Here is a 19,507-nt window from a genome sequence, read left to right as displayed (position 1 = left end):
AGTGCGCGCTGTGGCGCAACACGCTTGCTGCCCACACGCGACTGCTCGTGCCTTGCTCTCGCCCTTTCCCATGCGCCCATTGCTCACAGCCCACGACACAAGGCAGGGCTGCTGCCTTGTGCTCGTGCACCATGCCCTTGCTCGCTGCATTCGTACCGCATGGGCGACGAGCTCCCTTGCTCGTCGTCGCATGCCCGCACTATACAACACCCCTTAAGGGTAACACGTAGCGTCCATTGCTTTGTGCGTGCAAGTTATATGAGCGAATCGCATGAAAATTAAGAATTTATTTTCAAAATTAATGACAAATTAATATATAATATTAATTTCATAATTTTGGGGCGAAAAATCGAAAATTTATTATTTAATTGATTTCCGATTAACATGGATTCAAGTCTAGGTCATAAAAATTTAAAATTTAATATAAATTTACAATTTTTATGGTGGTTTTTAATCATAGGTATCTAATTAAATTATAACTAATTATGAAAATCAAATTAATTCTAAATTATTCCAATTTTCAACAAATTAATCATAATTACAAATTAGATTGCATAATTAACAAGGCTAGGCATTCAAACTTGTTAAACATATACAGTAGGTCAATAAAAAAATTCAAGATTTATCAACAAGAATCGCAAATATTTAATTTAACATCTTAAATTTACGAAATTTTGCATTCGAAAAATTAAAACCTCCGAAAAGTCATAGTTAGGCTTCGAATTTGAGAATTCTAGGTTCGGCCGAAAATTAGAATTTTTGTCACAATTTTAGAATGCCTTTTACATGCGGAATTGACACAAAAATCATTCGATTTGGATGAGTAACGAAGAAACTGCCGAAAAACTGCGTACGTATAATTAAATAAACGCAATTTGCAATTAATTAACAATTACGAAAATTAATCACCCCTTTTAATTCTTGCAAATTTGTAATATTTAACCATGTTCATGCAATTTAGATTATGAAAATAATAAGAGGCTCGTGATACCACTGTTAGGTTATGATACATATGACAATTCATAAATCATGCGGAAAAACCATAAAGCCAGGAAAGCATATTATTTACACATAATCATTTAGCATAGTATAGATGCATACATGTTGTAGCGTGCCTTCCCTAGCTGCGCCCGAACCGAACAAGAACAAGTCTTTAGGACTCCAAATGTCGTCCCTCCGTAGATAGTCCACAGTACGTCCGGATCCGCCTCAAGTTAGACCAACTAGAATCGCCCTCAAGGTGCTTAGGATTTTCGGCTCTTATTGCAAGTGTATGGCTGATTTATATTTCAAAAACTTACCCTTTGAATACTTCAATCGTGCCCATAAATTGTGACCCTAGGCACTTATTTATAGGAGTATGGAAAAGGAATTGTAATCCTACTAGGATGTGGATTTGTTAATTAGAACTTTATTAGGACTCTAAATAAAAAAGCAAATCTAATAGGATTAGGATTTTAATCTTTGCACGAATCCTAATAGGATTAGGATTTCCCGCACACGCATCGTATAAGCCGTGCACCCGCGCAGGCCTTCCGGCCCACGACAGGCGCACAGCCCATGTGTGGTGCTGCGCGCGCGCGCGCCCTTGGCTGGGCCTGGCCTTGCGCTGGGCCTGTTCGAGGCGTGCGTTGCTGCGTGCGGCTCGCTGGGCGATGGCCTGGCTTCGTGCTGGGCCTTCGTCTAGCGGGCCTCGTCCGATGCTAATTCGTACGATACGCTTCCGATTAAATTCCCGATTCCGGAATTCATTTCCGATACGAACAATATTTAATATTTCCGATTCCGGAATTAATTTCCGTTTCGAACAAATATTTAATATTTCCGTTTCCGGATTTATTTTCCGATTCCGATAATATTTCCGATTTTGACAATATTTCCGTTTCCGGCAATATTTCCGATTCCGGCAATATTTCCATTTCCGATAATATTTTCCGATACGTACCATGTTTCCGTTTCCGACAACATCTACGACTTGGATAATATTTATATTTCCGATACGATCCATATTTCCGTTTCCGGCAATATCATCGTTTCCGGAGTATTCTTTTCTTGCTTGTGACGATCTCAGCTCCCACTGAAACCAAGATCCGTCGATTTCGAATATCCATAGATAGAGTATTTAATGCCATTAAATACTTGATCCGTTTACGTACTATTTGTGTGACCCTACGGGTTCAGTCAAGAGTAAGTTGTGGATTAATATCATTAATTCCACTTGAACTGAAGCGACCTCTAGCTAGGCATTCAGCTCACTTGATCTCACTGAATTATTAACTTGTTAATTAATACTGAACCGCATTTATTAGACTTAACATAGAATGCATACTTGGACCAAGGGCATTATTTCCTTCAGAAGAGATTGATGCAAATTGAGATGAATGCTATGACTAAAAAGAATGAAGAGTTGAGCTACCCGAAAAGGTGGTTCATGAATAAGATGGGAAAGCACAATCGTATCGAGGGAGTAGATCATATGGTGCTATTCCTGGGTTTCTTGATGTTTGTGGTTATTGTATTTGCTGTTGTGATTTTATTCAAGTAGTTTTTGGATTAGTAGTGTCGTTAGTGATTCAAACATAGGATGGTATTATCGAATGATTTGCGTATTGATAGAAATGTAATATCGCATAAATCAATGAATGCATTTGTTTGTCTTACCTTTCTGTTGTAATTTCGCATCGAAACTTCCCAATTCCGGGAAAGTCACTCATAAAACCAGTCAATTTTTCAAAATTTAAAGGATGGTTGAAAAGAAATGACCAAACTTTATTGAATCGAAAACGGTCAAAGATGGATTAATCAACACGGAGTAATGAAGAGGAAACTAAAGTGCTACAATTGTGGTAAATCTTGTCATTTTTCTGTTCTTTTAGTTATAAACTCCGTCGGCTCAAAACTTTCCAATTTGGGTATAGTGTCTCCTAAACCCGTCAACTATTCAACACTAAAATGATGGTTGAAAAAAGTAATGATCAGTCTTCAAAGAATCTTAAACGATCTAAGATTGATTAATTGCTACTCGGGAATGTGTTCCACTCTTAAAAGAAAACTAATGTGGACCTTAACTAACAAAACAACCAAAGTTCACCACCAGAAGTTGACTCACAAAAGTCAACATAAGTCAAATTTGGTTACTGGTGTGGGGTTTTTCCTTATGATGCTGACGAGGAGGTATGCGGTCCAGGTAGAGATCAGTCCACGTCACGTCCGGCCGAATCACTTACAAAACAAGAATATTCCCGTAGGAATATTTCCTCTGATGCTTAAGTAAGATTAGGGTCTTTGGAAGAATAAAGTAGTATTAAATTAAGGGAGGGAGAGAGAGAATTGATGTCACCAATGATGAGGTATTTGTGTGTTGAAACTTGTGCCCCCCTTTCTATGGAATGGGGTATTTATACTACTTGTCCAATTTAGGATTAACCCTAAATAGGCAAGTTCTGATTGGCTAATTAATGAGATAAGGACAAGTGTCCCTATCAAGGTATTTCTCTTTTGGGCCATGAGCCAAAAGAATTAGTGGTCATATTGCCTTATATGTGCCCCACTAAGTAGTGGAAGGGGGCCAAGTGGCTTGCTGACATGTTTGAGTAAGGCCACGTGGCACTTACGGGTTGGACCACGTAGCCCGGGTAGATTTACTCGCAACATTTGCCCCTCAAGGAGGGTGATAACCTAAAGTCATTTGGTTAGTGCCATCTTTGACTGTTGGATTTTCCATGCCTAGTTTTTTAGGCTATGGATGGTGGCCACGTGTACACTTTCTCATTGTTGAACTCTCCTATATATAGAGGAGGGGTAAAAGATTTTTATCTTTTTAGAATTTTACTCTCCTGCTTTTCTAGAGAGAATTTGCTTCCAGTTTTCTCTCGTCAAGTTTACAGTCAAATAAGGAGGACAAAAACCCTTCCTGATGCCGTTCGGTCTCTTTTTATCATCGCGCGGCTTCGTAGTCATCTGCTCCGTCATTTTTAACAGGTAATACTTTATTTCAAGTTTACTTTAATTTATGCCTCGTATAAGCCTTTCGTCATTTATTTTATTCAACTCTGTGCCGTCAGTTATGCTGACGGTACCTCGATTCTCGGGCCGTTGGGTTGGAACTTCTGGATATGGTAGTCTGATCTGTGCCGCTCCAATATCCCTCATTTGTAGTTCGTCTTTAAGTTCGGCCTCCCATTATGCCTCTTATGCAGGATACGATGGCGAGGACGAAATAGACGGTAAACTTAGTTGACCTTCGGTTGAGGGGGCAGCAAATGGACCCTTCTTTCTCAATAGGGAGATCCATTAGAGTGCCGGCAGGAGAATTGAGCCGGACTCCTCCGGGCAAGGCCAAGGGCTCTTGTCATGAAGCTACATATTTTGATGAATTTTAGATGAAGGAGACGGAGGATGTTGGTTTGTCTAATTACCCTGCTGACTCACTCGAGGAGTCAGAGCAAGATGAGAGTGACAGCGGGGTTGAGAAGGAGGCGGCTAAAAGGCCTCGTGTTACTGCTGTGATTAGGGGGGAGAATGGTGAGATCCCCGCAAGCCAAATATGTGTGGATCCTAAGTGGATGAAGTGGCTGGAGAAGAGTGGGAAGGAGCACTAGTAGAAAAAACCCCTGTTGCAGCCACCTTGTTGCAGCGTACATGTATTAATACGCTTCAACAACCAGTCGGTCAACGCGGGTCAAACCCTTTAAAGGGTTGTTGCAGCGTACAAATTAATTGTTCCCTGCAAATAAATTTGTTGCAGCGTACATTTTAAAAGCCCCCTGCAATAACCTATTTTTGTCGCAGTGTAAATTTAAAAGCCCCCTGCAATAGCCCGGGTCAAAAATTTATTCGCTGCAATATTAAAATTTCATTTCTCGCGCTTTACTCCCTTCTTCTTCCCTTACCTTTCCCTGCGTAGTCCCCTAAAAAAAACCCCTTCCTGCGTCGTCAATAGCTTCCTCGTCGGTGGTTCTGGCCTCCTCACCAGTCGCCACCTTTTCTCGCGCTTTAATCTCGAAATTCTGCCCGCGTTCACCACCGTCCCACCACCTTCCGATGGAGATCCAATTGGGTTCGTTTTCTCACCAATCGCGTTTCTCACCACCACCACCACCGCCCGTTTTTCTTCGAATTTATGCACTACGAAGGTATATCTCTATTCAATTTAAGATTCGGCTTATTCAATTTTTGTAAAATTGAATTAACTATTTCCCCCCTAATTTTAGGGTTTTGGCTCCATTTTATTTTTTAATCGAAAGAGGGAACGATCTACTAATCTAGGGTTTCCTTTTTTCTCTTTCGTTCAGAATTAGGGATTTGAGGACGCTTAATTATCAGGATTTCATCCGCAAACTCTGCACTTAGATTTTGGGATATGGGTTGAGCTTGATTCTTTTTGGTGATGCTACTGCTCTTTAAGGATATTCTACTGTTGTTGTTCCTCTGCTGTAAGTATAGGCATCAGTATGCTTCTCTTATTTCTTCTTTAAGATTTACATAATTTTTAGTGTTAATGGAAGTTGGATTTGCTGATTGTTAAGAGGTTTTAGTAATCTTGTATGATATAGTAATTTATGGAAGATATGAACTATTTAAGTTTTGTTAACCATCATTTTGCCTTGAATCTCGTTGAAGAAGTTAAAAGAAATAAAATAACACTTAAAGTTTTAGGTAGGGAACGATTAGAGCTGAGAAATACCATGTTTATCAAGTAATACTGTCATTTGATGGTTTTTGGTTTGATGGGAATTAGGATGTTCACTTCATATTATTAGAAGAACTGAATCCAGCTTTACTAAAATTCTTCTTTCATTGAGATGTTAATGTCTCAGGATTGAATATAGCTTTGCAATTTCACTACAATAGTATAGATTTGTGATAATTTGGGTGTTCATTGTTCTTAACAATACCAGCAAAGCAAATGGAGAGGCGTCGAGATTAGGTTTCAGAAATTGATGGTGTTTTTAATGATTAAATAAGACTGCTGCTGTTGGAAATGCTGTTGGAGTTGGAACTCATTTCTGTGCTGAATGTGCTTTTGAATGTGCTGCTGAATGTATGCTTCTCTTCTTTCTTCTTCAAGATTTGTATTATTACATGGTTTACATAGTTTTTAGTATTATATTGAGGTTAGTGGATGTTTGAGGTTTTTTGTTATTCTTATATGACATACTGATTGTTTAGTAGATATGAACTAATTAAGTTGCTAACTTTTTGACACCAGACCATGCAAGCTCAAGTCAACAATGGCCCATGTTGACCTAAGAACTGCAAACAGTAGCCAACAAACTCACTCCCAACTGACTTAACACACTAGCAATAACCCTAAGCACTATTAGGACCTAATTGCACCCTAACAGTAGAACATTGAAAGCTTATGCATACTCCCAACAAGCTCAAACTGACCCCAGTAACAGAACAAGACAGAAAAATAAGCCGTCCACCTACAATATTTTAGAGATTTTGTTTAAAATATTTTGTTTATTTATTTTAAACTATAATAATTCATTTTATAAATAAAATAACAATTTTTTACAGCCCACACCGACATAAAGTAAGTTAATTTTGGGCACCATGTGCTAGTATGAAATACAACGCTTGATCACTAGCTATTTGATTATGCTCCTGGGTCATAGAATATCACAGTTCCTTATACACCTATTCCTGGTCAATGTACATGCTAGATCGATGGTAATAAGAACCAGACTTACTGCCTTTGTTCATATGGAAGTCTTGGAGATACATGACGCAAGTCATGCAACAACACATCTTCAGGTATGTTTTTGCTTTAACTCGAGTTCGTTGAAGTGGAATGTGCATATAAAATTTAATCATTAGAATTACTTCAGACGTGTGACTTAATTCCTAGGGTCTCGAGCTAAAGGAAATAAGTTGTAAGAAAGAATAAGAGATCTGGAGATGGCTGGTGTGCAATTAAGAACTAAAGAACTTTGAAGTTAATGTTAAAAATAGATTCTAAAGTAAATACGGTCAATGAAATATTTGACTTAAACATTTTCTCTTTACGTTGTCTTGTGTGAACTAATCTGGTGCTTCCCGTAATGATGATCCTTAATTTAGCTTGTGTTTCAGTAGATAGTATACCTGATAGGTTATGATTCATATGACAAAACATAAATCATTCGGAAAAACCATAAAGCCAGGAAAGCATATTATTTACACGGAATCATTTAGCATAGTTTAGATGCATACACTTTGTTGCGTGCCCTCCCTAGCTGCGCCCGAACCGAACAAGAACAAGTCTTTAGGACTCCAAGTGTCGTCCCTCCGTAGATAGTCCACAGCACGTCCGGATCCGCCTTAAGCTTGACCAACTAGAATCTCCCTTAAGGTTGCTTAGGAATTTCGGCTAATATGGTGCAAGTGTATGGCTGATTTTTCTTCAAAATCTTACCTTTAGAATACTTCAATTGTATCTATAAATTATGACCCTAGGCACCTATTTATAGAGGTGTGTAAAAGGAACTGGAATCCTATTAGGATATGAATTAATTAAACTTGAATCCTAATAGAACTCTTATTTAATTAATTTATCTTTTTAGGATTAGGAATTTAATCATATATCGAAACCTGATAGCTTTAGGATTCGTGTAGCACACAAACAAACACACGCACGCACAGCAGCCCACGAGGGGCGCCATGCGCGCGCGCGCAGCCCGCGAGCTCGCAGCCCATTGCCACGAGGCCCACACGCTGCCTCAGCCTTGGCGCGCGCTAGGCCTGCCTTGCGGTGGGCCTCGTCCGATGCTAATTCGTACGATACGCTTCCGATTAATTTCCCGATTCCGGAATTCATTTCCGATACGAACAATATTTAATATTTCCGATTCCGGAATTAATTTCCGTTTCGAACAAATATTTAACATTTCCGTTTCCGGAATTATTTTCCGATTCCGATAATATTTCCGATTCAGACAATATTTCCGTTTCCGGCAATATTACCGATTCCGGCAATATTTCCATTTCCATCAATATTTTCCGATACGTACCATGTTTCCGTTTCCGGCAACATCTACGACTTGGATAATATTTATATTTCTGATACGATCCATATTTCCGTTTCCGGCAATATCATTGTTTCCGGAGTATTCATTTCTTGCTTGTGACGATCTCAGCTCCCACTGAAACCAAGATCTGTCGATTCCGAATATCCATAGATGGAGTATTTAATGCAATTAAATACTTGATCCGTTTACGTACTATTTGTGTGACCCTACGGGTTCAGTCAAGAGTAAGCTGTGGATTAATATCATTAATTCCACTTGAACTGAAGCGGCCTCTAGCTAGCCATTCAGCTCACTTGATCTCACTGAATTATTAACTTGTTAATTAATATTGAACCGCATTTATTAGACTTAATATTATATGCATACTTGGACCAAGGGCATTATTTCCTTCATAAGAAAGACGTTCGTTTTTGACGAATTGTTAGTTTGGGGGTTTTCCCCCGTCTCAAGGTGGAGGCGGCATATTCATGCCACAACAGTTGGGATTGTTATCCTAAGTGTATGTTTAAGAAAGACGTTCGTTTTTGAGGAACGGTTAGCTTGGGGGTTTGCCCCCGTCTGAAGGTAGAGGCGGCATATTCATGCCGCAACACTTTGGATTGTTATCCTAAGTGCATTTTAGAAAGACGTTCTTTTTTGACGAACGGGTAGTTTGAGGGTTTGCCCCCTTCTGAAGGTGGAGGCGGCATATTCATGCTGCAGCAGTTGGGAATGTTATCCTTAGTGCATGTTTAAGAAAGGCGTTCATTTTTTACGAACGGTTAGTTTGGGGGTTTGCCCCCGCCTCAAGGTGGAGGCGGCATATTCATGCCACATCGCTTGGGATTGTTGTCCTAAGTGCATTTTAGAAAGACGTTCGTTTTTGACGAACGGGTAGTTTGAGGGTTTGATAGGTGATCAGCCTATGCTTTTGCTAATCTGGGCCACTTCTTAGGCTTCAATCTATTAGGCTTTGTTAGTATTGTTTGCTAATCTGGGCCACTCCTCAGGCCTTTATTCAATTAGGCTTTATTTTGAGTTAGCGTCATCATTTATTCGTAAAAAGAAAACAAGAAACGTAGATAGAGTAGTATTATTTATAATATTTGTAAGGCAAATTTAGCCAAGTACATCATAGTTTACTACTCTATAATGACCGTCAGAGGTCTTTTGAGACTGTTTCTTAAGAACAACTATCAATCATTCGTTATCTAGAAGAAATATTTCTTTAAGTTGTCTGCATTCCAAGTCCGTAGGATGGGCCGTCCTTGCATTTCCTGGATGCTATAGATGTCGTCCCGAACCTCGTCATATATCTCATATGGTCCTTCCCAGGTGGGAGTCAGCTTGCCCTGCTCATTGGCTCGTCCTACAGACTCCATCTTACGGAGAACAAAATCTCCAACTTTGAGCACTCTTTTAGAGACTTTCTTGTTGTAGTCCCTCGCCATCCTTAACTTGTACAACTGTTGTCTCAATGTCGCATTTCCTCTGACCTCAGGTAAAAAAAATCGAGGGTCGTCTCCATCATTTCCCAATTAGCATTCATATAGCATGACTCGCAATGTCGGTTCGCACATCTCTATGGGAAGGACAACCTCATCACCGTAAGCTAGTAAGAATGGGGTATCTCCAGTAGAGTTCTTAGCCGTGGTGCGAATTGACCATAGGACATTTGGCAGCTCATCGGCCCAAAGACCGTTAGCCTCGTCCAGCTTCTTTTTTATCCCTTCAGAAATTATCTTGTTGAATGCTTCAACCTGACCATTGGCTTGTGGCCGCCCCACAGAGGCAAAGAAAATGTGTATCCCATGGTCTGCTAACCATTCTTTCAGCTTGGGCGTCTCAAACTGGGGTCCATTATAAAAAACGATAGACTTGGTATTCCGGGTCTTGAAATTTTTCCAAATAAATGCCCTCACATTGCAAGTTCTGATATTTTTGAGTGCTTCGGCTGCCACCCACTTGGTGAAGTAATCGGCGGCTACTATTACGTATCGTCTTCCGCCAGGGGCTGCGGTGTATGGTCCAAGTAAGTCCATAACCCACTTAGCAAATGGGACGGGGCTTGAAATAGGAGTGAGTGGATGAGCCATCATATGAATGAGATGAGAAAATCGCTGACATTTGTCGCATTTCTTAACCATGGACAAAGAATCTTCTCTCAGAGTGGGCCTATAGTAACCAGTTCTTAGAGCCCTTTCAGCTAAGGCTTGTCCTCCAATGTGTGAGCTACATACCCCTGATGCAGGTCGTCCAGAATTTCTTCCCCCTTCTCAGGCCTGACGCATCGCAAGAGAGGTCGGGAGAACGATTTCTTATATAGGGCTCCATTCCACCATTCAAACCAAGAACTTTTCTTCTGAATTTTAGCTTCTAGGCGTGAGTCGTCCGGAAGTGTGCCATCAATATTATAAGGTATGATATCATCCATCCAAGTGGAGGTTCGATCCAGGATGATCACTTCAGAAGCTTGCTCAATGCTTCGTCTTTCTTTGACTTCCCAGAATACCTGACGAGGGGTATCACAAGAGGCCGAACTGGCCAATTTAGACAGGGAATCCACCTGATTGTTTTCAGTTCGTGGAATCTGCTTTACTTCAAAGCTTTTCAAATGTGAAATTTCTTGGTGAACTTCTTGCATGTATTTAGCCATGTTGGGATCTTGGCTTCATAATTTACGTTCACCTGACTCACTATTAGTTGTGAATATGACAGGGCCAATATCTCTTGCGCTCCGACGGCTTTACACATTTTTATGCCGGCTAATAGCGCCTCGTATTCTGCTTCATTGTTGGATGTCTGAAAATTGAACCGCATTGCATATTCATATTTGTCACCCTCAGGAGACTGGCATATTATACTGGCCCCACAACCATTATGAGTGGATGAACCGTCTACATGGACTATCCATCGAGTCTGCTTGTTTTCTTCAAAGGCAAGCCTCGTCATTTCAGCAATAAAATCAGCAAATGTCGGCCCCTTGATAGCCTTTCGAGGTTCATAGGAAATGTCAAAAGCATTGACCTCAATTGCCCATTTGAGCATACGGCCTGCGGCCTCTAGCTTGGTAATTGGTTGTTTTAATGGCTGATCGGTGTAAACCACCAGTTTATGTGCCAAAAAATAAGGACACAACTTCTTACTTGCCATAAAAAGTGCCAGTGCAAATTTCTCAATTGTAGGGTATTTCAATTCGGCATTTTGTAGTACGTGACTAACAAAGTAGACGGGGAGCTGGACTCCTTCTCTCTCCGTCAACAGTACCGCACTCATTGACCACTCGGAAATAACTAGATAGACATACAGAGTTTCTCCTTCGGTAGGGCTGACGAGTCGTGGCAGCGTATGAAGGTGGTCTTTTAGCCTTTTAAATGCCGACTCAGCTGATTCTGGCCATTCGAACTTTGACTTCTTCCTTATGGCTCCAAAGAAATAGTGGCATTTGTCACCAGCCCTAGATAGGAAACGTCCAAGGGCCGCCAGGCACCTAGTAAGCCGTTGGACCTCTTTCACGGTTTTGGGGACGCCATGTCTATTACTGCTTGCACCTTGTCAGGATTGGCCTCTATCCCTCTTTCATCAATAAGAAATCCCAGGAGATGGACCTCTTTCGGATTTAGCCTCATTTTGCACTTCCTAAGCGTCTCAAAGGTTTCCCTTAGATCAGTGAGATGATTTTCACGTTGTTTGCTTTTTACAATCATGTCGTCAATATATGCTTCAATGTTGTGACCCGGCTGATTGGTGAAGATAGTGTTCACTAATCGTTAAAAAGTTGCTGGTGCGTTTTTCAGGCCGAATAGCATAGCTTTGTAACAGTACAACCCTTGCTCAGTGACGAATGATGTTTTCTTCTACTCATCAGGCCAAAGAGGGATTTGATGGAAACCCGAGTAAGCGTCCATAAATGACATCATGGCATGACCAACCGTCGAGTCTATCAGACGGTCTATCTTAGCTAAAGGGAAACTGTCTTTATGGAACGCTTTATTCAGATCTGTGTAGTCCACACACATTCTCTAGGAGCCATTTGGCCTAGGGACTAAAACCACATTTGCTACCCAGTCAGGGTATTGACTTGGGCGAATAAAATCAGCATATAAGAGCTTCTTCACTTCCTCGGCCGCAGCCTTGTGTCTCGCCTCACCATGGTTCCGCTTCTTCTGATGAACATGTTTTAAGGTGTCATCTACGTTGAGTTTTTGCACGGCCACATTCGGGTCTATGCCCGACATTTCTTCCACGGTGAAAGCAAAAATATCCTGAAATTCTCTGAGGAGGACGACCAGTTCTGCCCCAAGCTTATCGTCAGGAGAAATCCCTACAGGCACCGTCCTATCTGGGCGGGATTCATCGAGGACAATCTCATACTGTCCTCCCACCGGCTCAGGCCGCCTGGCTTCCATGTGAGTTGTAGCAATAGTGAAAGTTTCCATTTTGATTTTGACCTCTGTGTCATCTAGTTTCCTTTTGAAACTGGCCTTGTCCTTCGTGAGTATTACCCGATCCCCATGCTTCAGGGTTTAATGTGGTCAAGTAGCAATCTCTTGCCTGCTACTGATCACCATGAATAGTGCCAACCATCCCTTTATCACAAACGTATTTCATCAACATGAGATGAGTGACAACAACTGCCTTTGCCTTTTTCAATGTGGCCCGTCCCAGAATAATATTATATGCTGTCAAGTCTCTTACAATAAAAAACCGAACGCTTAAGTTCCTTCTCTGATGCCGTCCACCCACTCGAAGTGGTAGAAAAATAATTCCCTGGGGATGGATTATGCTGCCCCCGAACCCAATGATAGGATAATGAATTTTCTCAATCGTCTTTGGATCACGTTCAAGACGATTTAGACATGCTAAACTGATAATGTCGGATGAACTTCTAGTGTCAACTAGTATGCGCCTCACCTTTAAGTTTGCTACTTTCAATTCTATCACTAAGGGATCGTCCCGCGGGGTTGCAATCTTTCCCCTGTCAGCCTCACAAATCTCTACTTTTGAAATATGGTCCATGGGTGCCTTTCCAGATAACATCACCTGCCCCAGCCGGCTTACATAATCCTTCTTTCCTCTCCTGTTCGGACCACCAACGCCTAAGCCACCAGAAATAACTACCACACATTATGGATCAGTGTCATTGCCGTCGCGACGGTAGGGGGTGACTTAATCTTTTTGTAGAATTTCTTTTTAGATCCTCCGTCATTTATACTGAGGTAGGCTTTCAGAAAACCTTTGGCCGCCAGCCCATCGAGTGCTCTACGCAAGCTCTTGCAATCCTTTGTGTCGTGACCCACATCACAGTGGAATTTGCAATAAAGGGCACTGTCATGGGTCTCAACCGGCGACTTCATAGGGAATGGACGATCGATCTCATGTTTGTTACTTATATCCAGCAATATTGTATGAACGTCATTGTTATACTCAAGTTTCTCTTTTTCACAGGGTCGTCCCCTCTTCTACCCTGGTGACGAGTTGGGACGGTACCCTTTGTTTTCAATGGCCCAGGTCCCATTTGGATGAGCATTCTTCTTGTCATATTTATCTTTGCGGTGATGGTTGTCAGACGTTTCCATTCCCTTTAATTCTTTTGGGGCGGAGCAGATTTTTGTGGCATGGATGAAGAGCTCCGCCTCGTCCAGTGCATCAGCCATGGTCCTTACACTCTTTTTGACCAAGTCAAACTTGAAAGAACCTTTCTTTAGTCCTCGAAAAAATTGTCAAAAGCTACGACATCCGACAGATCCGGTATCTGCCCTGATTCTAGGTTGAAGCTTCGCACATAGCTACGAAGGGACTCATCCTTGCCCTGCTGGATGCATCCTAGATGCATACTCGTCTTTTTTTCCTCTTTATAGGCCATGAACCTTGTTGAAAACAACATTTCTAACTCGGCGAAAGTGTTAATGGTACCGGCCGGCAACTTTTCAAACCATTTCGAGGCCACCCCTTTTAGAGTAGCTGGAAAATACTTGCACCAGGTTGCTTCCGTGGTTCCTTGTGTTGGGGAATACAGTTAAACATACATAACATGTGCGGAACTTCCCCAAAGCCAGGAAACATGTATAAAGCACAATTTAACCAAACATACATTCGAAAGAGTGTTTTCCCGAGTATTGTATCAACGAACACGAACAAAGAACTCCACTTGTCGTTCCTCTACATGGTTCACCGACACAATCAGATCCGTCTTGATTATTGTAGCTTAGACAACGCACAAGATTTTTGATTTTCGGGATGAACAGTTTTTCACAGAGAGAGAAAAACTGAAGAACGTAATTTAAGAATTAGGTTTAGGTTAGATTAAAAACTGAATATTGGGGTGTGTGCAAAAATATAATAACCTAATATTATATTAGTGTAACCGGCCAAGACTAGGGCCTTGACCGGCCACACTTGCACACGGCCACACAGACCCACGCCCAGCCACAACGCTGCAGGTCGAAGCCCACAGCACGCGCAGCTGAGCAGCTGGGCCTTGGGCCTTGCGTGCTCGCTGCTGCGATGCTGTTGCTTTTGCACGCTTGTGTCACGCCCCGGGCTGGCTTGCTTGCTTGCTCACGAGCTCGCTGGCTCGTTGGGCCTTGCGCGCTTGCGCGCTTGGCTCGACGGGCAGGCAGCTCCGATGCGCCTCGTATTTGCGACTAACGCCTTACGACTTTTATTTATCATATCGTATACTACGAATCACCGTCGTACGATACGATTATTCGTTTCGCCCAACTTACGAATATTTGCGATACGATATACGATTCCGACGCAAGGTCGTATCGTATAATACATTTTCCAAAACTAATTGCCGAAAAGCTATTAAATGATTTCTGATTCTTTTGATCCGGTGATCTGTTACATGCAATTGGTGTGACCTTATAGGTTCAGTCAAGAGTAAGTTGTGAGCTTAATATCCATTAGAACTCACTGATCGGAAGCATTGCTCCAGCTAGCTGTTCTGATCACTTGATCTTACTGAAATAATTGTTCGCAATTAATCTGAACCTTGGTATTAGATTTAATGCACCTTCGGTGAAGGACATATTTCCTTCAATCTTCCACTTGTCATTCAGACAAGTGTGCATTCACATTCCTTTGTCGCTTAGTGTTACTTGCTGAACATTAGGTAAGATCCGAGCAATCCTTATTAGGTCCAGAAGTGTTTCTCGGATTACAGAGCTCAACTGTTAAACTTTTACATAAGGTTAAGCCTTAACCATTGGCCATGCATTTTCAAAGTATCTAACTCTCCGAGAGGCCTTGTTACACAACAACACCATATCCTATCAAACATAGGAGGACAATCCATTCTTTCAATCTATGAACACTCACTTTGATTCATAGTACGCCTAATAACTACTTTTATAGCCTCCTTTTACGGTGCGACGTTTAGCTAGCATCAAAGCGAACTAATTCTCAAACGAGCAGAAATAATCGCTCATGTTCTGAGGAATGGTTCTAATCACCATTAATGAGAACTACTTATGACATTACTTTAATCTCTTAAAGTGTTCTCATGGTCAATCTGATACAAGATCCGATAAGTATCTATGCAAAAGATTCTGACATCCAGTCAATCTAGTTCAAGAAACAGAACCAAAAATCTACTTGCAATCTAATCTTCATTAGTCATTGGTCGTCCACCTTTTAATGAACTGGATTAGGGATCCTTTGTGACATCAATATTCAAGTTCACTTATGGGTGTTTCTTTGTCGAAGAATCCATCTTGACATCCCATTTGAATGTTTTGAATCACATGGACTTATCATTTAATACTAAACCAAAATTAAATGAATATGAAATAATAAATTTCATTAATATGAAATGGTTAAACCAATTGTTTTAAACATAGATCTAACAGATGTTCTAAAACAAAACTTAGAAAATCAAAGCCATCCTCCAATATGCTTGATTCCTATGGTTGCTACATGTGCGTTGTGCTTCGCTTGTGGCAACGGTTTAGTCAATGGATCCGCGACGTTGTCGTCAGTTCCAACCTTGCAGATCTCGATTTCTTTCCTTTCAATGATTTCTCGAAGTATATGAAATCGCCGCAGTACGTGCTTGGACTTCTGGTGGCTCCTAGGCTCCTTTGCCTGGGCAATGGCTCCGCTATTGTCGTAATACAAAGCCACTGGTCCTTTAATGGAGGGGACAACCCCAAGTTCCTCGATGAACTTCCGAATCCAAACAGCTTCCTTTGTTGCTTCTGAGGCAGCAATGTACTCGGCTTCAGTTGTAGAATCCGCGACAGTGCTTTGCTTAGCACTTTTCCAGCTTATTGCTCCGCCATTTAGGCAGAACACAAACCCAGACTGTGATCTGAAATCATCTCTGTCGGTTTGAAAGCTTGAGGCCGTATAGCCCTTAACAATCAACTCATCTGTACCGCCAAAAACCAAAAACTGATCCTTAGTCATTTTCAGGTACTTTAGGATATTATTGGCAGCAGTCCAATGTGCCTCACCTTGTTCTGACTGGTACATGCTCGTTGAACTGAGTGCGAACGAAACATCCGGCCTTGTACAAATCATAGCATACATGATGGATCCAATAGCCGAAGCGTATGGAATTCCACTCATCTTTCTACGCTCATCAGATTTCTTGGGACACTAAGTCTTGCTTAGATATGTGCCATGTGACATGGGTAGATGGCCTCTCTTGGCTTCCATCATATTGAACCTGGCTAACACTTTGTCAATGTAAGTTCTCTGTCTTAGTCCAATCATCCTCTTAGATCTATCCCTATAGATCTTGACGCCCAATAGGTACTGTGCCTCTCCTAAGTCCTTCATTGAGAAACACTTTCCAAGCCAATTCTTTACAGACTCCAACATAGGAATGTCGTTTCCAATAAGCAGAATGTCGTTTGCAATTTTACTCCCACTGACCTTCTTGTATACAAAAAATTCGTCTTGATTCTTGATGAAGCCAAACTTTTTGACTGCTTCATCAAATCGTTTATTCCAAATCCTTGATGCCTGCTTTAATCCATAAATGGATTTCCTAAGCTTGCATACCTTTCCTTGATTCTTTTGATTGACAAAACCCTCCAGCTGCGTCATAAACACAGTCTCTTCAAGAACACCATTCAAGAAGGCAGTTTTGACATCCATTTGCCATATTTCATAGTCATGAAATACGGCAATCGCAAGGATTATCCGAATGATTTGATTATTGTTATGTATGCGGCCATTTGATTACTACATTTGAAAATAATTCACAATAAATAACCATTCATAACTTAATAACTTTAAAATAAATGCTAGCATGCAATCATTAAAGCTATTAAACATTTCATTCATGCAAAAGTAAAACATGGTCCAAAATGAATGAAACGATTCCAGGACCCTAAAAGTCCTAAATCCTTAAGCAGCTTTGGCATGTCTTAAGTAGTTTAAGATTCCAAGTAAGCAAAACCTATTGCTAATAAACTCCAAATTACTCTTGGTAAATAAATTAATACAATAATTTATCACATTGCCACAACATAATGCCATTGTTGTTTGAGTTGAAACCACAATCAACGTGCTCCTTTGGGACGCCTTACCATCTAAGTCAACTAATATAGCACCTCGCTTTGGCGTAAACCTACTACGTTAGATCCTTATATTTTTGTAAGTGCTTGATTTGGAAGGCAATTTTTAAACTCAATATTTCTTTGGCCTAGTTGTTTCTATGTTGGTTCGATTATTTAGTGAACTAAATCTAATCGAGTCATACAAACAACCTATTGCATAATATACATTCATTCAAGCATAATATATATAAAGTGCATAAGTAATAGGTGAACTAGTATGGCCCAAAACTCTTGTCTTGAAGCATCCAATCTTCTTCACCATCTTGTTAGCTTGACATCATCTTGAATCTTCATTCAATGCTAACTAAAAGTTCTAAACTAGAAATACTTGAAATAATAAAATTACATCAAAATTTCCATGGTTTACAGACCATATTTAAAACTTTACATTCAAAGATAGAACGGTTCGCAGACCTTATTTAACTATCCTAAAATGGCCATACTAGTCACTTGGAGTACCTGCATTACATAAAATATACATTCTATGCATTCACCCATTCGTGTGCTAAAACGAATGACCCATGTTAATTATGCAAGTATTTACGTGAATTAATTAAAATTCACGTGCACATAAACGCGTCCTAAAAGATTAAACAATTTTCAAATTATTAATCCTTAGACTTTATTCTAATTAAAATTGAATTTAAATAAAATAATGCAACCTACGAAAATAATTAAAATAATTATTTCATTTTAATTTCATTTAGCAGCTCCCACTCAAACCAATAATTATTCCACATAATTAATTATTTAAATATTAAATTAAACTCACGACCCGGCCAAAGTTAAATAAAATAATTATTAATTATCCTGTTAGCCAATTTTAATGCAAACATAAAAGTCAAGCCCAACGAAACAAAAAAATTTGTTTAAGTGCAATGCGGGCTAGGCTTGCGCCCAACCCAGCAATGCACGTTGTGGCCTACGAGGCACACGAGCAATGCCCATGCCCCCGCAGCCAGCGCCCACGTACCCGCAGCCATGCTACCCTTGTGTGCATGTTGTGCTCGACGCTGCGCAAGGCAAGGCTGCCTTGCTTGCTCACAGCTCTCGCAAGCCAAGGCGGCCAGCCTTGCTCACCCCTTCCCTCGCCCAACATCCGCCTGGCACGCAGCACGCTTGTTGCTGCACGCGTCGCTGCGGCTCGGCACAGGCGTGGTAGCCCGCATGGCTCGACGAGCCACACGTCCACACCTCGAGTTCGTGCCTTTGGTTCGTGCTTACGGACCAACTTAATTAAAAAAAATAAAAATTCACGAAAAAATTTACGATTTTTATTTTCGAAAAATAACGTTTTTACGATTTAATTAATTTAACAACATTCCAATTTCGTTAAAATTATTAAATCAAGGCTAACATTACTCAAATTTTAAGAACAAACGATTTCAACTGAAAATTTGAACTTTTAAATAATCAAATCTAAAACTTTAAATCGTTCTAAACATTTAAATTTCATATTTTAAATCAATTTGGTTTAAGTGTCGATTAAAATTAACGAAACTATTCAAAATTTTAATCCAATAATTTTTAACATTCGCCACTGACCATGAAATTATATTCCCTTTCCCAATTAACCAAATTAATAGATCCAAATTATTTAAAAAATCAATTAGCGATCTAAAATTTACGAATTTGGGGAAAAAAAAATTAGTGTTTATACTTATCAAAAACGGCTGAAATGTTTACCATAATTAAAGAATATACCCAACAAAATTGTGTCAAAATTTCAATCAATTCCGAGTAGTTTAGATTGACCTATTAACTGAAAAACTTTCCGAATTTATTAATTTTAATTCAAATATTAACAAAAACGCCCAAAAACACATACTTCGAGGCCTTTTTTTTGCGATTCCTTTCTCATGAGTTGATCTTAGAAAATTGTTTTCAATCAGATTAGGGTCTGAAAAGTCGAAAATACGAATATTTTTGAATTCAGAA

This window comes from Spinacia oleracea, chromosome 2, assembly GCF_020520425.1.
Source record: "Spinacia oleracea cultivar Varoflay chromosome 2, BTI_SOV_V1, whole genome shotgun sequence".
Classification (NCBI taxonomy): Eukaryota; Viridiplantae; Streptophyta; class Magnoliopsida; order Caryophyllales; family Amaranthaceae; genus Spinacia; species Spinacia oleracea.
Note: the sequence above shows the minus strand (reverse complement) of the source record.